At 43.8% G+C, this 19,572-nt stretch overlaps 1 protein-coding gene and 1 pseudogene across 1 annotated transcript in view; both read left to right on the top strand.

The window, feature by feature from the left end:
* Stx8 (syntaxin 8) overlaps positions 1 to 19,572 on the top strand; it is a 248,920-nt gene that overhangs the window by 122,433 nt on the left and 106,915 nt on the right. The window lies entirely within an intron of this gene.
* On the top strand, positions 1,390 to 2,815 carry LOC126514082 (actin, cytoplasmic 1-like; annotated as a pseudogene).

Raw genomic sequence — 19,572 nt, 5'->3', positions numbered from 1 at the left:
TTTTTTTTTTTTTTTTTTTTTTTTTTTTGTAGGTTCTGGGAAGGGGATGTTCTTCTGCACTTTGAGATGCATGGGGTATCCTGAACTGTGTAGAAATTATAAATATTTCTGTATTTGTTTGTCTTTTCTCAATTAAATTCTAGAGTTCTTGAAGGAGGGGAGTGTGCTTTTATCTTTCATGTTTACACTATATACGAAGTACTTTGGATATAAGCAACACCAAGAAAAAAATTTCTTCAATTTTTAGATTGGTCTCTTAGTCCATTTTATTTGTAACTTTGAGAAAAATGTGCCACATATGTACCGCAGACCTCAGTGTCCTGTCTAGGATGCTTCTATGGAAAAGTCAATAATGTATCTACCCATGCCTCATAGTAGGTCAGTCCTGGCCCATAGGGAGGAGCTATAAGACCTGGGAACTAGATATTTACATGAGAAGACAGGGAATCAGAGAGATGGAGATCCTAGCTCTTGGCAAAGGAAGGATGGCCAGGCACTTCAGAACACGGGCAGAAGCAGGGAGACTGCCATGCTTCCCCCAGCGGGGCATTCCTCAAGGTTGAAAGACAACCTGGCTGTGCCTGGGGAGTTGCAGCAATTTTATCCCAGGCCAGTTAGACAGACAGACAGACCAGTTCAGAAAGTTGGCGGAGATCTTGTGGGGATCCAGAGCAAAGTAGATACAGGGGGTAGGCTAATTCCTAGCACGGGGGCACACAGGGTGAGACGTGGACAGATTGTGGAAATGTCCTGCCACCAAACTGCTGTACCCAAATAAGGGCACCAGACTTCAAAACTTAGGGGACCACCACCAGCAAGAGAGGAGGTGGGGGTGGGGGTGGGGAGCCTGCTTTGGAGCTCACACAGCTTGTGAGAAGTGACAGTTTTATGAGGGTCAGCACATCTGTTTGACTTATGTGCTAAAGCCTGCCACTGCTGCACTGAACTCTGTGGCATGGAAGATTTGCAGTATCCAAGTGTGGCATACTTTGCAGTGTCCAGCTCAACAGGTGTCACATGCTTTGCATGTCTGCCTTGACAGGTATGGCATGCTTTGCAATAACAGAGGACAATGAGGACGGAGTCAGCACAGAACACAGGGACCACATTTCAAATCTGCCTGGCAGATAAAAATGTAACCTTGGGCAGGCATCTTCATTTTCCTTTGGAGGATTCTGGGGAAGGCCCTCAACCTGCAAGAATGAAAATAAAATAAAAAACTGATAGCTCATAAAATAAGTAACTCATGTCATGTTTGAACATAGTTTCATACCGTTATATATTTTTCTTCCTGAGCAACATTTGATTATTTTTCCACTATGTATGTGAGAGGGATAGAGTAGGAAAGAGAGTGGCGCGCGCGCGCACACACACACACACACACACACACACACACACACACACACACACTCTTACTGGTTGGTGACCCAAAGAAAATTCCAACTGGAAGAAGAAGGAGCTGGAAGAAGAGGCAACGGCTGTGAGTTGTTTTGGGGGGTGAGGAGAATGAAGCTGACGTAGTGGTTGTTCAACATTATAAATGTATTAAATGCGACTGAACTGTTTAATGTAAACAATTAAAGTACTACTTCTATGTTATATTGACTTCACTTCAATAAAAGAAAAAAAATCCTCATACTCTGCTGCTGGTTTATCCTGCCTGCATGTCTTTTTTGATGGTCTGTTGCTCAATCCTTCTCCATCAAAGCAAAGAAGAAATCACAGGACTTGTCAGTGACAGTGGCTCTGGCTCGTGCATAGCTGACTTTGTTGGCAATAATGCCCTCAGGGCCATGTTTCCTTCCATTGTTGAGTGTCCCTTACACCAGGCTGTCACTGTGGCCTTGGCCAGAAAAACTTCTTCCTACAGGGGTGACAAGGCCCAGAGCAGGAGGAGTATCCTGACCCTAAATTACCCTATCAAGCGGCATTGTGACCAGCTAGGATGGTGTGGAGAAGATCTGGCACCACGCCTTCTACAGTGAGCTGAGTGTAGCCCCTTAGAAGCACTTGGTGCTTCTGACTGAAGCCCTCCTGAACCCCAAAAGTCACAGAGAGGTGACATAGATAATGATTGGAACCTTCAGTACCCCAGCCATGTATGTGGCCATTTAGGCCGTGCTGCTCCTTTATGCATCTGGGCACACCACCGGCATTGTCATGGGCTCTGATGACAGGGCCACACATGCAGCACCCATCTACGAAAGTGATGCCCTTCCCCACGCCATCATGCAGCTGGACCTGGCTGGCCGGGACCTGACAGACTACCTCGTGAAGACCCTGACTGATCAGGATGCGGCTTCACCACCACAGCTCACTGGGAAATTGAGGATGACATTAAGGAGAAGCTGTGCTATGTTGCCGGGATTTTGAACAAGAAATGGGTACTGCTGCATCTTCCTTCTCCTTGGAGAAGAGCTATGAGCTTCTGATGGGCAGTTGATCACCTTCAGCAATGAGCAGTTCTGGTGTCCAGAGGTGCCTAGCCCTCTTTCCTGGCCATGGAGTCCTGTGGCATTCATGAGAACACCTTCAACTCCATTATGAAGTGTGATGTGGCTATCCACAGGGACCTGTGTGTCAACACAGTGCTGTCTCGTGGTACTACCATGTGTCCAGCATTTCTGGCAGGATGCATAAGGAGATGACAGCTCTAGCACCCAGCACAGTGAAGATTAAGATCATTGTTTCTCCTGCAGGAAAGTACTCATTCTGGACTGGCAGTTCCGTGCTGGCCTCGCCGTCCACTTTCCAGCAGATTTGGACAGGGTAGGACAAGTCAGGTCCCTCCATCGTCCACTGCAAATGCTTCTAGATGGACTGAGCAGGTGCCAGCATCCACTCTAGGAGCTGATTCTGACGTGTACACACCTCATGCTAGCCTCACAAAACTGGAAACAAGCTTAAATTTGTCTTGAAGATTATATCCAATATCACACTGGATTGTTGAATTTGTTGCTGATTTTTGACCTTATATTCAAGGTAATTGTTCCGTTGGCATATATCTAATATCCAGTAGTCCTTAGCCAAAGAGGGTCTGTCACAGTGGAAGAGAAATCCTTAGCCTGGTGGACCTGTGTGAACACCGTGCAATGAATGATCTATGCAGAGTATTAACTAATAGCTGACTCCAGGATTCCTTGTGAGGCGGGCAAAGGTTCCCTAAACCAGTTACCACTTCTATCTTGCTGGTCTAACAGTGTGAAAGTCCGAGCCTACGGACCTAGTTCTGGCGTTTTCCCTCCTGAAGCCATGGGTTTTTACTTGCCTTGAGTTGGGAACATTTGCGTTGATACCTGTAAACATATTTATCCTTTTAATTTATGTAAGGTTGTTTTCCATTCATTTCTCTAAGAAATGATCGATTTTGGGTTTTCTACCATTCAGTGAGAACATTAGGCCCCATCCACACACCATTGTGTAAAGAAAAATAAAAGTTCTGTAGTAAAAAGCAAACACACACACACACACACACACACACACACAAAACCCAATTCCCATATAAGGTATGGCAAAAGCAGCCCTAGTTAGTATGTGAGTGATGTAGCTGCATTCTAGTGTGTTGACTAAAACTTGATTTGCTGAGAGGAGGCAAGGGTGATTTGCTCTGAAGGCAGCGTACAGCCCCACTGTGGCAGGGGTGGGGATGGACGGGGTGGAGGGGAGATAATGTTGCTAGTGCGGATGAGGATGGGGAGGGGCGGTTAGCCTGGAAGCTGTTGCGGCAGTCTGGTCGTGTCTCTTCACTCTAGAGGAAGTCCTAGACACCCCCCCACCCCATGAAGTGGATGGGATCTTGGACTTTTCCATATACCCCTACATTTCCTTTTTATGTGCATTTAAATTTTGCCCATAAAAACGACTATGCACAGTTCCGAGCGGAGAGACTCTCTTCATTAGAGTGGGAGCTCAGGCTGGTGGGAAGGTGGCAGTGAGAGAGAGGGGGTCTGGCCTTCCGTATATTTATGGGCTTCAGCTCAAGTTGACTGTTGACTTTAAGACTCACACTTTCCTAAATAATGACAAAAATATTTACCTTTTACACTCTTAGGCTATATGTAGTGTAGTCTTTCGTAGATAACCTCCACCATACTAAATGAATGGGCCTCCAACATTTTCTCCTCACCTCCTTCCTCCTCCTGTCCCCCAGTACTAGACTAGGACCCCAGGACCTTACAAATACAAGGCTCTCAGATCTCCTTTAGAATATCTAAGTCATATATCCCATTAGACATAATCTTGAGTTATGGCCAGTGGTGTAGCTCAGTGATAGTGTGTGTTCATGCCACACACAAAGCCCCGAGTTTAATCACCAGTACTAATAAAACAAAAATATGTGTGAGTGAAGTTCTAGATCATTCTTTATAATCGCTCTTATAAAATCATATATAACATTGCTCTGTGTATTGTGTGGATCCTAAAAGAATTTAGACGAGGTTTTGATTCCACATTCCAATGACTCATCTTGTACATCCTCCTTGGTAGACTCTTGGTGTAAATTATCACTTGGCTTAAATTTCCCCGTTCCCCAGCAGAAATGAAGCCCAGTAAGGAAAAGCTGCTGCTGTGTATATTGTTGTAACATTCCTCTAGACTGTGTGCTGTTGGGATTTTCTGATGTGTGTGTGGAAACAGCTGAACTGCTTCGGAGGCTCTCACGGGCCAAGCTGACTTGAGAACTTGGTGATTAATAGGGTAAAACCGTTTCTCTCCAGGCGGAGCCATGGGCTTGGCTCCCCCCTCCCCAGGTTAAAAGAACATTAGTCTTCTAACCAGGGATTTTTGCTGTCTTTATAGTGGAACAAATGCCTTCTTACAAATCTAATCCCGGCGTGATAAATAAAGCTCTCTGCAAGGTGCTCGGGAAAGTTCTAAGTAGCTCCCCAGAGGAGAGGCCTTTGTCGTGGAGGAAGAGGCCTAACCTCAAGGGTTAACCAGTCAGTCAGTGCGTATGTGGGTCAGAGAGAAAAGTTCACATCTGGGTATTAGTGACCATCAAGCCCTTTCCCGTGGTCCTTTCCGCGATGGTATATCCAAACATCCCTGAGCTCAAGCCTCTGGGGTAGATTTATTGGACAAAATGTGCCTTGTCCGTATGATGAAGTTGTGTGTTTGTTTGCTTTGAAACTCAGATAAGCAGCAGTCAAGAACTCTGTGGTAGCTGTTATTTGAGCAAACATGTTAGCAAGTATAATATTGGCCACGTGTTCAAATATGTGCCTAACACAGCACCTGGCATATTGTAGATGTTTGTTGATTGCTTGTTGGCTGAATGAGTGTCGAGCTTTATAAGACTGATGAGTCTTGTAAGGCACTGCCAAGTTGGTCCTGCAAGTGATGGTTACACAGCTTTTGCTTTGTAGCTGTTCTGTCAAACTGTATATATGGATTTTCTGGTTTTCTCTTTACATGTTGGATTTCAGGATTAAAATGTTTTTAAACATTTTAGGGGAAATTGTAATGAAGTAAATCCTATACATGAGCTTGTTTGCTTTAGAGGCTTAAGAGTAATATTTGAAAATTTCCTTTGTCAAATTGCAGCATAAACATCCGAGTGTTTGCTTGTCAACATGTAGAATTTGGTAATTAATTTGTATTTGGAAAACTCAGTCCGGTTTTGAACATTTAGGGAGCAAGGTTTCCAAGTGTATCTCGCTCCCAGCCAAGAACAGCTGCGTGATACGTTGCTTTTCACATGGCTTCCCTGTGACATCTGTGAAAACAGACGTCAGCAAATGAGCATGCTCGAGTGCATGGCGCGCTGCGGCATTCTGTGAGGTATGGGGTCCAGAGTCTCCACTGGAACAGAACACCATGCTCACTGGTATAAAAATACTTATTTGACTTAAATTTCATTTCTGTTCAGTACTAAATGGTAAGGACCAAAGCCTCCCAATGTTAGCAGAAAGTATATACTACCCTGATCAGTTTTTATTAGGATGCGCTAAGTTCAAGACTCAGAAGACGATTCCTCATGAATGGCTTTAGTTTGCCCCGGGAGGTACATGTCAGTGATCAGTTACAGTGACTTACCTAGCCCTTGTGTGATGCCATCGCCTGTTAAAAGGAAATGACTTCAGACTCTACACTACTGTGCAGGCACCAAACTCCATTGAAGCAGCTGGGGGTCAGGCGACCGCTGTTCGCTCACCAGAATTGTCGTGGAATCTTCCAGTTTCATTCCACACCCCTCTCCCAACCCCAGCCCTCTCTTACTTACGATTCCTAGGAAAAGACAAGATCAGGCTTTTACGAATCAGCTAGTTAATTAGAGGTGACTGTAGGGCAGATTCGAAGTTTCTAGACATTCAGATGATTAACTGTAGCAAAGTAGATTTCTCTTACTCTTGTACAGACTGTTTCCGTTTTTACTAACAAAAGCATCAGGAGGGAGGAACCACTGACCTGGTTCCCCAACCCCCGTGCTTCCAATTAGGAACCTATTATCTCATTCCAGATGATTAGGAAAGGATATCCCAAATACTGCTTCATGTAAATATAGTTTTTGCCTGTGTTATATTACTAGGAGTTCTGAACACATCTGGAGTGAAGGCAGCCCAGGGGACATTAAAAGCACACTGTTTGGGTTGGCACAGTGACATTATAGTATATGCCAATTTGTAATGGCTTTTGGAAACAGGCAGTTTTAAACTCTCCCTGAACTATTCCCCTGAGAAATTATTCAATTAAGTACAACTAAAATTAATGTTTAGCCTTTTTCCCCCCTTAAATAAAATAGGCAGCTATAGAGGGAAATCTGTGGTTCCTGCTGTGTTCCGTGCTCGTGTTCCTATTTGACCCTGGAAGTGAGCTCCCAGGAAATCGCTAGGCATCTTGGAATGACTGCCCTTTCTAGAAGATACATAGTTGCTAGACTCTGCTATGACTTTCCTATTATGTAAATGATTCTGTGTAGGAAGCTTTAGACACCTGGGGTTCACCAAAGTTTCTGTCTACACCTGCAGGGAGTGGGGGCTCCAAGGCAAAACCCCCAACTTGTCCTGTCTTTCTAAATAAGTGATTCTCCAACTTTAATGGGTGTAGGGATCACCTGGGAGCTTATTAAAATGAAGATTCTTGAGTCATTAGATGGAGTCAGGCCTGAGGTTCTGCATGTCTAACAAGCTCCCAGGGGCTCGGGCTGGCCAAGGACTACCTTTGCAATAGGGAGGTTCTACGCAGCAGTAGGAGGAGATGTGGGGGTGGGACTTGGACTCAATTTTGATTTCCAATCTGTAGCCTGGCCCTGAGCACATTCAGATGTGTATGCTTCTTGCTTTTCTCTCTAGTGTATGTCCTCACTGGATTCCCAGAATCCTCAGTTCTCCCCCCACCCACTTCTCTCTCTCTCTCTCTCTCTCTCTCTCTCTCTCTCTCTCTCTCTCTCTCTCCCCCCCCNCTCTCTCTCTCTCTCTCTCTCTCTCTCTCTCTCTCTCTCTCTCTCTCCCTCCCTCCCTCCCTCCCTCCCTCCCTCCCTCCCTCCCTCCCCTGTCTGCTGGAAGATGACACACTTCTCATTGTTCACAGGAGATGATGACATAGGGTTTTGTTACATGCTTTCTCAGGATTCAGGCACTGTCCTGCCTTGTTTTCTCAGCGCTCTTTTCTAGCTAGGGTAGGAAGAAGAGCCGATTAGCTGATACTCCTTTTTCTGTGTTTCTGAACACACATGCCAGAGCCCTGGTGAGTAAGTGTGACTTAGTGGCTTCCATCCAACATTGACTTCCAGAGTTTGGCTACTTAGCTTGAAAGTCCAGGCTTTGATGGTCAGTGTATTCAAGGGTGGTCAGATTAAAACATAATTAAGATACACATTCAGTGAAGCCCCTTGGAAGACTGGCCCATAGCCCTGGCAGTTCTTTATCTGCAGAGAGGGCATTCCACAAGAAAATCTATGACTCTGCCTGCTGACTGGCTGTCCCCTTCCCAATTACGGCAAGCAAATTGATCGTGAAGGAGTTTCTAGATGGGTAGAGGCAAAGATGGCCTTACTGTGGCCAACACTATCTACTTCTGATATTCTATCTCACTGGGACTTGCAGTGTAGCACAGTGGGAGAATGTTTGCCTAGCAAGCTCTAGTGCTTCATGGCCATGACAGGCCCTGGAAGCAAAGCCAGCCCCGTACTTGCTTTAAGTTTTAGATCCTCACCCCCAGTGTTTGTCTTCAAGCTTTTCCTCTTTTAGTCTGTCTTCTGTGTTTTCCGTTTTGTTTTGTTTGTCTCTCAACAATACTGTTTAAAAATATAGTTCTGGGGACTAGAGAGATGAGACTCCGAGGTTAAAATCATTTGCTGCTCCTAGAGGACCCAGGTTCTGTTTCCAGCATCCATGTGGCAGCTCATGACTCTCCGTAAGTTCCAGGGGATCTGACTTGCTCTTCTGACTCTGCGAGCACTGGGTAAGCATGCGGTGCATACGTGTGCGCTAGACCCAGCATGCACATAAAGAATGTGATCTGGTTGTGTCACCTGGCTTCCTGTCATTCTTCATGACCTAACCAGTACTTCTGAGACACCATCCTTTTCCAATGAGACTGTAGAACTTATTATTTAATGTTCTTCTTTGGATCTGAACTTGTAAAACTTAATTTTCTTTGTCAAAATAATGCCACTTTGTAGTCTGAACATAAGATTAGGCATTCCAAAAGTGACAGTTCCTTCCTTGCCCCAAAGTCCCACTGCTTGCAACAATTCTCGCAGTTCTTAGTTTTTCAGAGTTCATCGTTATCCATTTCTTTTTTATTGTTGTTTTTCTTTTCTTTTTCTTTTATTGTTTGTTTTTTTTTTTTTTGTTTTTTGTTTTTTTGTTTTTAAGACAAAGTCACACTATGTAGCCTTGGCTGGCCTGGAGCTGGTTAGACAGACCAGGCTGGCTTCACATTCACAGAGCTCCGCCTGCCTCTGCCTGCCAAGTGTTGGGATCAAAGGCTTGTACCACCATGCCCAGCCTTATTCATATTCTGCAGAACGTGATGCTGTTTCATCGTCTTTCACATGTTGAGCATGTTTATTTCTTCCTAATGGAGATGTTGCCATAATTTACAGTAATCCTGCACAATTCCCTCTGTGCCTCATCCACACACGTTTCCATTAAATCAGTGTTGATGGCATTGTGACTGTGGAGATGTTGTTCGTGGTTGAACCACAATGTGTGCTATGATTAGATCTTTATTTCATTAGTATATGCTTTTCCTCCAAAGCCGGTAATTGCTTCTTGGTTTTGTTTTGCTTAGTTACCTGTGTTGACACATTCACCACCTAGCCCTCTCCTTAAGCTGGGATCATGGGATTCCTGTGCGCTGTTTGTAGTTTACCGATGAATTTCATCACTTAATTGGCCTGTCTTTGCTTTCCTGGATCCTTCAACTCTCTGGTTCAATCCTGGACAACTGCCTGGGCTCTTGCTGGGCTCTCCTGACTTCCTGTTCCGTCCCACGGGAACTTCAGTACCCTTTGACTCTGCAATGCACATACCTGCATATTCCCCATCTGCCCAATCTTTTCTCTTTCTTGCCATTGCTGTTCTGGTAGAACACACTCTCTGAGAGCATCTGAAGGACAGCTTTGTGAACTGAACATCTTAAGACTATGTGTGTTAGAACATCACTGTCCTTTCCCTGCAGGCTGGAAGGTTTGGGAGTTGGTTGTCTGGTTTGAATTGTGAAGGCTTCTCTGTAGAGCTCCCTGGTCAGTTGCCCACCACATGGGATTGGTTTTCGGCCTTCTCTCTGACAGCTTTGAAAACTTCTCTCCTTTAGTACTCGGAAATTCAGTGTTCAGGTGCCTCATTTTTGAATGTAAACATTTGGCCATAAATCAACAGATAGTCTGAAAAAAATTACTAAAACTAAAACCTAGGGTAGTATGAAGAGAAGAAAGTTGGAGGGAAGACAGCCACCACAGGAGCGCACGCACGCACACACACACACACACATACACACACATGCACACATATACATACACACATGCACACAAGTGCACATGCTCGCTTCTTTTTTTCTCTTAGATTATACTCATACTGAAATGGGGAAGAAGAGAAAGAATTTATCCAAATGTTGAACACTCTCTCCCCCCTTCTCTCTCCCTCTCCCTCTCCCCCCCCCCCCCCCCCCCACCCCCCCCCCCCCCCTCTCCACAGGTTTGGGAGAGATAGAAAGCAATGCATTTCTAAAATTAAAACAGAAGGTATGAAAAGGGACCGTCAGAGAACAAGGAAGAGTTTCTAGGAGAAAAGTGATAAAGACTAGATGGTTAACTTTCCCACCGCAGATGCCCTGGGCTGCACCCAATTTTTACCCAAATACCGGGCATCTCTGAAATGTGTCCAAAGAGGAAATATGGAGACGTCAAGGTGATGTTCCTAAGGAATGAGAAAAATGCAGACTATGTTTAGTCTGCAGTTAGACGGAAATCTGAGCTTTGCATGGCATGCGCCCTGAGCAAAGCCTTTGCATTGAAATCCAGAGTCCCCGCCCCCCAACATCTTGTGCCCCAGCACATGTTAGAAATCTGAAATGGACAAGCCACAGGCTTTCATAAGCCTGTTTTAACATCTGTAAAGCACACCGCAGCTTCCCTGCTCACTCTCATTGGTGGGAGGCCAAAAGAGGTACTGTATAGTTAGAACATTTTATGGGGTCATCATCGTGTATTTTAAAACTCCCGAGTATATGAGAACAAGTGGAAACAGGTGACGTAAAGCTCATCTAGAAGTAATACAGTTTGCCGAATTTCATGAAATGCTAGTCTATTTTGTAAAGTCCAAAAGAGTGAGCCCAGAAATGCCATTGAGGAGGTTTGCAGTCTCTCGCCTTCTCTTTGGGGCTTAACATTTGTTTCCACCATGTTTTCTTGTCCCCTTTCTGTTGCTGTGATAGAATACTCAGACTGAAAGCAGCTTAGGGAAGGAAAGGATTTATTTCAGCTTCCAGGCAGCAGTCCATCATTGAGGGAAGCCTGGGCAGGAACTTGAAGCAGAAACCATAGAGGAATACTGCTTGCTGGCTCCCTCACTATCCTGTGCTTGGCTAGAGTTTTTATACACCCGAGGACCACCTACAACAGACTGGCTCCTCCCACATCAATGAACAAGATAGGCCTCTACAGATATTTCCCAGGCCATCTGAGATGACGCTAAACTAAGGGGCCCATGTCTTTAAGGCACTGCATGTTTTTAATCCTAGAGGCAGAGATAGAAGCAGGCAGAGCTCTGTGTTTGTGGTCCCCCGGCCAGCCAAAGGGACACAGTGAGAGTCTATCTAAAGAACAACAACAACAGCTAACTAGGACACCATGTCACCATGTCACATAAATCTGAACATGCTGCAGACACTGAGGTACAGGAATGGAAGAATGAGATCTGATTAGTATGGGCAAGTCCCAGAGGAAACGAAACGTCTCTGCTTTAGACAGATCCTGTAGAATTTGAAATGTAGGCTCTTTTTCAAAGAGAACAGAGTTCTAGTAGGTGGGGGTGGAAGGATGCATGAGTAAGTGTGGTTTGCCGCTTCTGTCCAAGCATCAGGACTTTCAAGGTTTGGCTTGTCTAAGGTTTGGTAGGTCCAGGGCATTGGTGGTCAGTCTAGATACTTAGTGAAAGACTCTCGAGAGGATTAAGTAATATAATAGAGGTATAAACATTATCCATGGCTTTAATCATTGTGAGTGAAGAAATGTCAGCAATAGCTTTGGCTAACAGTTGTGAGTTTTATTCTGATCTCCTACTTGATGTTTGCTAATCATGGCTTGCCTAACAAAAACACAGCCACAGCGTAACAAAAGCACTACTCAGCCTGGTGGTGGTGGCACATGCCTTCAATCATGTGGAGTCAGGAGGTGGAGTCAAGGGGGATATCTGAGAGTTCAAGGCCAGTCTGGTCTACAGAGTGAGTTCCAGGACAGCTAGAACTGTTACACAGAGAAACCCTGTCCTCATCCCCTCTCCAAAAAAATAGTAAAAAGGCACTACTCAGATATTTTGAGAACAAATAATATGTGTCTAGGTTTGTAAGATTTGAACAATTCTGTTCAATATGTAGAAGTTGCTAAGTGTCATGGTTAGCTTTAATTGTCAGCTTGAACAAGCTAGTCAGGGATTGTCTACATTGGGCTGCCTGTATGCAGGTCTGTGGCAGATTCTCTTAGTAAAGTTAATTGATGTGGCAAGTTCAAGCCCATCGTGGGTGTCCCCATTTCCTCAACAGGGAGGAGCTGAAGAAGAGTGGAAAACTCTAGCTGCATACAGTCAAGCGACTGAACACATGCGCACTGGCTTCTCTCTGCTCTGACTGTGGGTGTGATATGATAATTGTGTCAGGTTTCCTGTTACCTTGACTTCCTTTCTATTATGGACTGTATTGTGGAATGGTGAGCTAAAGTAAGCCCTTCCTCCCCTAAGTTGCTCTTTGTCAGAGCATTTTATCATAGCAATGGAAATGAAGCTAGAGCAGCCTAATAAGGTAAACAGTTCATTTCAGTAAATAGTAATCGGCATTTCCCAATCGGGGATCTTTACAAGGGAAAGTTAAACAGCCTCATCTTTCAAACAATAACAAACAAGACAGCTTGGGATATCTGAGCTGATGATTTTTTTCTTTCTGGATCTTCTGGGGGGAAAAAAAGCCGCTAGAATTAAGCAGCCGTGGTTTTACCTATAACCATCCATATGACCTTGGACAGACCACATGACCTCTGAGCATCACCTCCAGCAGTGCTGGCCCTCCTAGCATTGTCACCAGGACTGATGGAGATTGGCCTTGCTCATAGCAGTTGTTTGCCTGCCTTTAATGTGTCTGCATTGTCCCTCATCATAGGGACAAGGGCGTACTTAATGTGTCATTCTTAAACCCAATTTAATTATAAGTTTGGTTTTGTTATAATCTAGTTTTTAGAGCAACAGAGAAACTGAGAACAGAACCTAGGACTCTCACATGCCCCACTGTTGAATATCCTGTGTTGGTGTGATGTGGCCTGGTTATGACCATTAGTGAGCCTGAGTGGAAGTATCAGGAATTAAACCCGCAGTTTTCTGAATCTTCACTTGGTGTCATTTCTGTTCCGTGATCTCATCTAGGACATTAATTTTATTGTCACCTCCTGCGACAGCTTCTCATACTGTCCTTTTCTTCTATGGTGTTGACAGTTTTGAGGAGTACTGTTCAAGTCTTTAAATTTTTATGACATTTATTTGTGTATTTAGAGTGTGTGTGTATACTGGTATGTCACAGCATGCATGTGGATGTCAGAGGACCATCTCTGGGCGTTTGTTCTCTCTTACCATGTGGGTTTTGGAAATCAAACACAGGCCATCAGACTTGGCAGCAAGAGCCTTTACCCACTGACCATCTCATAAAACACCATGCTCAGGTGTTTTATGGACTCTTGCATGGTTTGAATTGCTCTGATGGTTTCCTTGTGGTAACATGGACTGTGAGTTATTGGGAAGAAATCCACAGAGATGGGCCATTTTTATTCTATTACATCAAGATTACATGCTAGCAATTCAATTTGTGACTCATTTCATTGTGTTTTTCAGGCTTCTTCACCATAGGGTCACTGATATTCCTTTCCCCCCTGCTTGGTTTCTAGACTGTTCTATGAGAGGCAGTCACAGCATGCTGCCTGTAGCCCAGTGGGGAGTTACATACACTCTGCTCCTTGGAAGTGTAGTGTCTGTGTAAACTATTTGGAATTCAACACAAGGGATTTGTTTCTCCTCCCTCCATTATGAATTCGTTTAGTCATATGTTTATATCAGTGTGAACACTTGGATATTTATTTTTCTACTTTTTGGACTTTTAAAAACTTGATTTATTATTGTATGTGAGGTGGTGCATTCAAAGGACAACTTTATGGAGTTGCTTCTTTGCTGCCACCTTAACATAAGTTCTGGGAATCAAACTCAGGTCGCTGGGCTCACACAGCGAGCAGTTTACCCAGTGAGCAATCTCACCAGCCCCTCTCCTCTGTATACTAAATCCAAACTGTTTACTTTGCTGTTTCGACTGCTCTCAGTTGGCCTTTGGGAACGCCTGTGGTTGACACATCTGCTCCTTCTACCACTGGGCTTCTTGACCCCATTTTATCTGGCACTACAGGATACTTCAGGGTTATAATCTGTGTTTTCTGCCTCGGTTTAAAAGCCCATTTGCCAAGAGATTCCTAGTTGTTGTTATTGGAGGAAGGTTATTAGAAACCCAGCTTGGATGTTGGTATTCTTGTTGCTATAGAGAATGTTGGTTTTCTTAAGTTTTCTAGACAGACAAAGCATAGAATGACACGTGAATTTACATACATACATAATTTAGTTTCCATTTACATACATAACTGTTAGACTAAACGTGAGTTCCCAATAATGTCTCTAGTCTAATCCATAGTGGCAGTTATTGTTCTAGACTCATCCCCTTGCTCATCTTGTACATATCCACATACGTGTGAGAATCTGGCTCCCACCATTAGCCACCCACTTCCTTAGTGCTTCAGTCCCAGTGGCTATGTATAACCGTGTGAGGAGTGCTTCCTTATCCCCATGGGAACCAGCATGATCACCTAGAACCCAGCGCTTCTGTACCGTTCCTTTTGCCTTTTGCCCTGTAGATAGCACCTTTTCTAAAGCCACGTAGATCAGCGTTTCTTCCTATACTTTCTCGTCAATGTGTTTCTTACATTTATCAAATAGATCATTGCTCCTTTACAGTTTATATTACTTCCTAAAACCCCCAACCTCCAAAATGACTTCATTTTTAAGTGATGTAAATTAAGGTTCACTCTGAACTCTTCTATGAGTTCTGACAAATGTATACCACCACCTACTCACCATTACAATATCATACAGAATATTTTCACTGCCCTAAAAATTCCTGTGAGTCACCTCTTCAGCCCTCTCCTCCTCCTCAACTGCTGGCAACCATCGATTGTTTTACTCTTTCTGTAGTTGTGTCTTTTCTGGGATGTCATATAATTGAAATCATACGGTATATCGTAACCTTTTATGCATGTAGGTTGCTAAGAAACATATGTTGGTTATCTATAAATCATTGCAGTCTGAGCTGAACAAGTTAGCCTCAGGATTCCAGGCTCTTCTCAATGTTGGAAGTTGGGTGTTTTGTTTTTTGTTTTAGGCTTTCTCTCTCTCTCTCTCTCTCTCTCTCTCTCTCTCTCTCTCTCTCTCTCTCTCTTCAACTTGGTTTTGTTTTGTTTGGGGGTTTTTTGTGTGTAACTTATTTAGCAAAGAATTTTGATGTGCTTACATTTTTTTTTTACAGTAAACATCTTACTGAAGGGCCTTAAAAACCAGTGAAGCCTATGCTAGGGCTTTTTAATGTCTAAATAAGACAATTTATGTAATGCTCTTAGCTCTATGGCTCCACTCTTAGGTGGATACTATCTTCTTTGAGCTCTATGGTTTTCTTAATATTTAATAATTTTTGTTGCTTTCATATTGATGCTTTTCTTAAGCTTGAAATTTATTGATTTTCAAAATTGTATGTGTGTATGTTTCGGGGGAGGGAGCATGCACACTTTGGTACCCACAGAGTCTAAAAGAGGTTGCCAGCTTCTCTGCAGCCAGAGATCCAGGCAGTTGTGGCCACCTGACATAAGGGTGGGAACTGAACTCATGTCCTCTGCAAGAGAAGTATGTGCTCTTAACCAGTAAGCCGTCTTTCCAGCCACATATTTTGATTTTTCAAGACAGGGTTTCTCTGTGTAGCTCTGGCTATTCACTTTTTAGACTAAGCTGGCCTCAAACTCCTTAAGATCCCCTGCCTTTGCCACTTAAGTGCTGAGATTAAAGGTGTGTGCAACCACCACCCAGCCAACATTTTTTAAATTGAAAGAGTATTGTGAGTTTGGGGAATGGTTCATCGGTAAACCACTTCCACATAAATGTGAGGTCCCAGAACCCATGTCAACCGAGGTACCATGGCATCCAGGTCTATAACCCAGTGCATTCCTACAAGGAGATGAGAAGCAAATCCATGAAGCTTGCAGGCCAGCTAGCCTGCCATACAGTAACAGGGCGAGGAAAACAAAAACAAGAAAATGAAGAGTTCTCACCTCAAAGAAGATGAGATGCGAAGATCAGCATCCAAGGTTGTCCTCTGCCTTCCACACATACGTCAAGAAATTGGGTACCTACATTCACACACAAATGTGCATATGTATACATTGCACACACACAAACACATACATTCTAGATATACACATACATGAACTGAGCTAAAAACAACTATGCACTGGAGGCTGGGGAGAAGTCCAGTGGGTCTGAGTTCTTGTTGTGCAAGCATGAAGTTTTAAGTTTGGATTTCAGCACTCATGGGGGAAAAATCTGGGTGTGGTTGACCATGTACCTATAGCCTCAGCATTAGGGGAGTGGTAGAAAGATGAATAGGGTTTGCTGGTTACCACACAGCTCCAGGTTCAGGAGAGGCCTTTTCTTGAAGGAGCAAGGCAGAGAGTGATAGAGAAGGGCATCAGATGTGCTCTTCTAGCTTCTATTGGCACCCCCACCTACCCCTACCTAAAATACTGCAGATTATCTGAATAGTCACTAACCTGGAGGACCCTATATTGTGTCTTGGTGTGCACTTTGAGCCCACGTTTGTATTTGTGTGTAACTGTCTTGGCTGGTGCAAGCAGAAGGTATTTTTAATATGTAATAATTTCCTGCCAAGAACAGATCAGACAGTCAACTAGGCAACTTGTAAAGGATGTCCCAGGGCTGGTAGCAGGAAAATCTCGGGGGACCACTGTGGGCCATATTCATGTCTTATGCAGCAGTTTAGTATGTGTAAAATAACCTTAACTGTTAATGTTGCCGGTAAGTAGAATCTTAGCTGCTGTTGGCAATGCTGAGGCTCAAACCAGGGCTTCGTGCATGCTATGCAAGCACTCTACCTCAGCCTGTGCTTTTTAATCTCTCTTATATTTTACTAAACTAAAGATCCATAACCCTAAACCTAATTTTTTGCTTTAATTTTGTATTTGATAACTTAAATATGGTGGCTGATCAATAGTGCAGAATTTCTTACAGCTTTATAAGTAGCTCTCTACATCTCAAGACTGGAAAACGATAGCTTAGCACATGGCACGTTTTCAGTAAATATTAGTCGTTGTTGTTATGGTTTTAAATACTCTGAGCTTTTAGTAATGTGCTAGTCTTGTCTGGCTGTATTCCCTTCCCACATTTGGCACGCTCACTGCTGCAAGTCAGGTTGATTGCTCTCTCCCTTCCCTTCCTCCTGTGCTCAGAGCAGCTCTTAGCATGACCAGCGTCAGCTGCTTCTGGGCAGTCTGGTAGAAAAAGCGCACTCTGCACACTCTCTGTGTGTGCACACACACGTGTTTATGCAGGCACATAGGTACATGTGTGTGGAGGTCAGAGGACAACCTCAGGTGTCCTTGCTCAGGTGCCTCCCTCATTTCATTTGTACTGAGTCTCTCACTGGACTGGAATGCTGCCCTGCCGGCCAGGCTAGCTGGTCACTGGGTCCTCCTGTCCCCACCTATTGCTGGAATTGCAAACATGTCACCACATTCAGCTTTCTAATGTCATCTGGGGAGCCCTTCTCAGGTTCTCGTGTGTGCAAGCCACACTTCCCCATCCTTTCCATCCCCGAGCTTCCTTACACTACTGCCTGCTGATGTCTGAAGATCTGGTTTGTTGGACTGGAGGGTAGCTCAGCAGTTAAGCACACCAGCTGACCTTCTAGAAGATCTAGATTCTATTCCCAGCACTCGTGTGACTGCTCATAGCATCTGTAACCCCAGCCCCAGGGAATCTGCTGCCCTCTTCTGGCCTCAAAGGGCACCGGACCTGCAGTACAGTGGATGGAGCCAAAGACCCACTCTGCTACAGATCTGTACCCATAGCTCTGAGAGTGTCTTTATTTCACCTTCATTCTTAAAAGATATTTTTCCTGAATTCAAAATTCTGTATCGACAACACTTTTCTTTTGGCACTTTAGAAAATGTCTTTGCATTTTCTTCTGGCCACTATGATTTCTGTTGAGAAAGCCACAACCTTTGTATCTTTGTTCCCAATAAGGAACCTGTCAGTATCTTTGGTTGTTTTAAGTTTTCTTTCTTTGTCTTTAGGTTGGTTTCAGTGCTTGTGCACACACAGAGAGTGTGCAGAGTGCGCTTTTTCTACCAGACTGGCCTTGTCTGGGTGTGAATTTCTTTTGTTTATCTTGCTTGGGATTTGCTAAGCTTCTGCTCCAGTTAGAATTGAAGCTTGAGGCGATTCTACAGAGATCTAACCAGTAAATTAATACTATGGCACTTGATTCCCAACAACCCTATGGCATTGATTTTTAACATCAGCTAGTGATCCTTCCTGGATTAGCTGTTTCATAGTTGGTTGCAAAGAGTGAATCTTTGAACTTTTACAGAAGACAAAATTAGGCATAAACCGGGGTCAGTGTTCATTGAAAGCCACAATAGCAATACTTTGCAAAGAGAGACAAAGTAGTAATTCAGAGGGAAATGAGATGGAGGTGGTGACATTAGGGTTTCTTCAGCCTCTTTTCTTAGCCTAGGTAAAATGTAAATGGGAGAACACTTTGTGATAATTAGGGTCTGGCATATAGTTCCCTGCGTGGTTGGGCATATAGTTCCCTGCGTGGTTGGGCATATAGTTCCCTGCGTGGTTGGGCATATAGTTCCCTGCGTGGTTGGGCATATAGTTCCCTGCGTGGTTGCTCACTTGCTTTGCATTCAGTCCTCAGTACCACACACACACACACACACACACACAAATAAGCATACTTTGTGATAATTAACTGAACTAACGGTAAAAGTTTAGTTGTGTTTCACAACCAAAATGTAAATTTTAGCTCTAAGTTTCATAGTTGCATCATTTTTGGATTCAAATTTAGTTGTATCATTGACTACTACGATTTATAGTTTCTATTATTATACAATGACTCAACTGATTTGATTTCATTTTTTTCTATTCATTTTGTCATCGTCTGAAAATGCTATTTAAGGACAGGGTACTCACTGCATAGCACAGGCCGGCCTGAAACCTGTAGCAATCCTCTTGCCCCTAAGTTATGGCATTAATCAGCATGAGCCACCACACCTAACCGAAAACACTTAAAAATGTTTTGGCATGGGAGTGGCACATGCATATACTTTGGGGGGACAGTGTTGTCTCTGACATACTTTTCTGACATAAATGCTGTTTGTTTGCAAAAAAAATTAGAATATGCCCTCTAACATATATAGATTTATACATGCATAAACAGATATAGAAACATAAGTATTTGTATGTAACTCTTTGTTATGATAAGTTGTTTGTTATCACTGTTTTCTGTCACTGAATAGTTTTGCATGCTTTCTGCAAACGGAAGCTGGCCCAGCAGATCCATTCACACACGGTGAACATTAGTACAGCATGAGGCAAATGGTCTCCGCCACGTTGTCCTGCCAAGTGGAATGAGTTTAGCATGTGTTATTTACTCGGGTCTTTCCACCACTTACTTTGTGTTCTGAAGTGATGCTGTAGTTGCTAACAAAAGCATCTGCCGTGAAAAAAAAAATGTAGCCAGGTGATCTTGCTGGAGTTT

The sequence above is a fragment of the Alexandromys fortis genome, unplaced genomic scaffold, assembly GCF_014885135.2.
Source record: "Alexandromys fortis isolate MF-2015 unplaced genomic scaffold, M_Fortis_MF-2015_v1.1 scaffold_84, whole genome shotgun sequence".
NCBI classification, from domain to species: Eukaryota; Metazoa; Chordata; class Mammalia; order Rodentia; family Cricetidae; genus Alexandromys; species Alexandromys fortis.
Note: the sequence above shows the minus strand (reverse complement) of the source record. Positions and strands in the feature narration are given on the sequence as shown.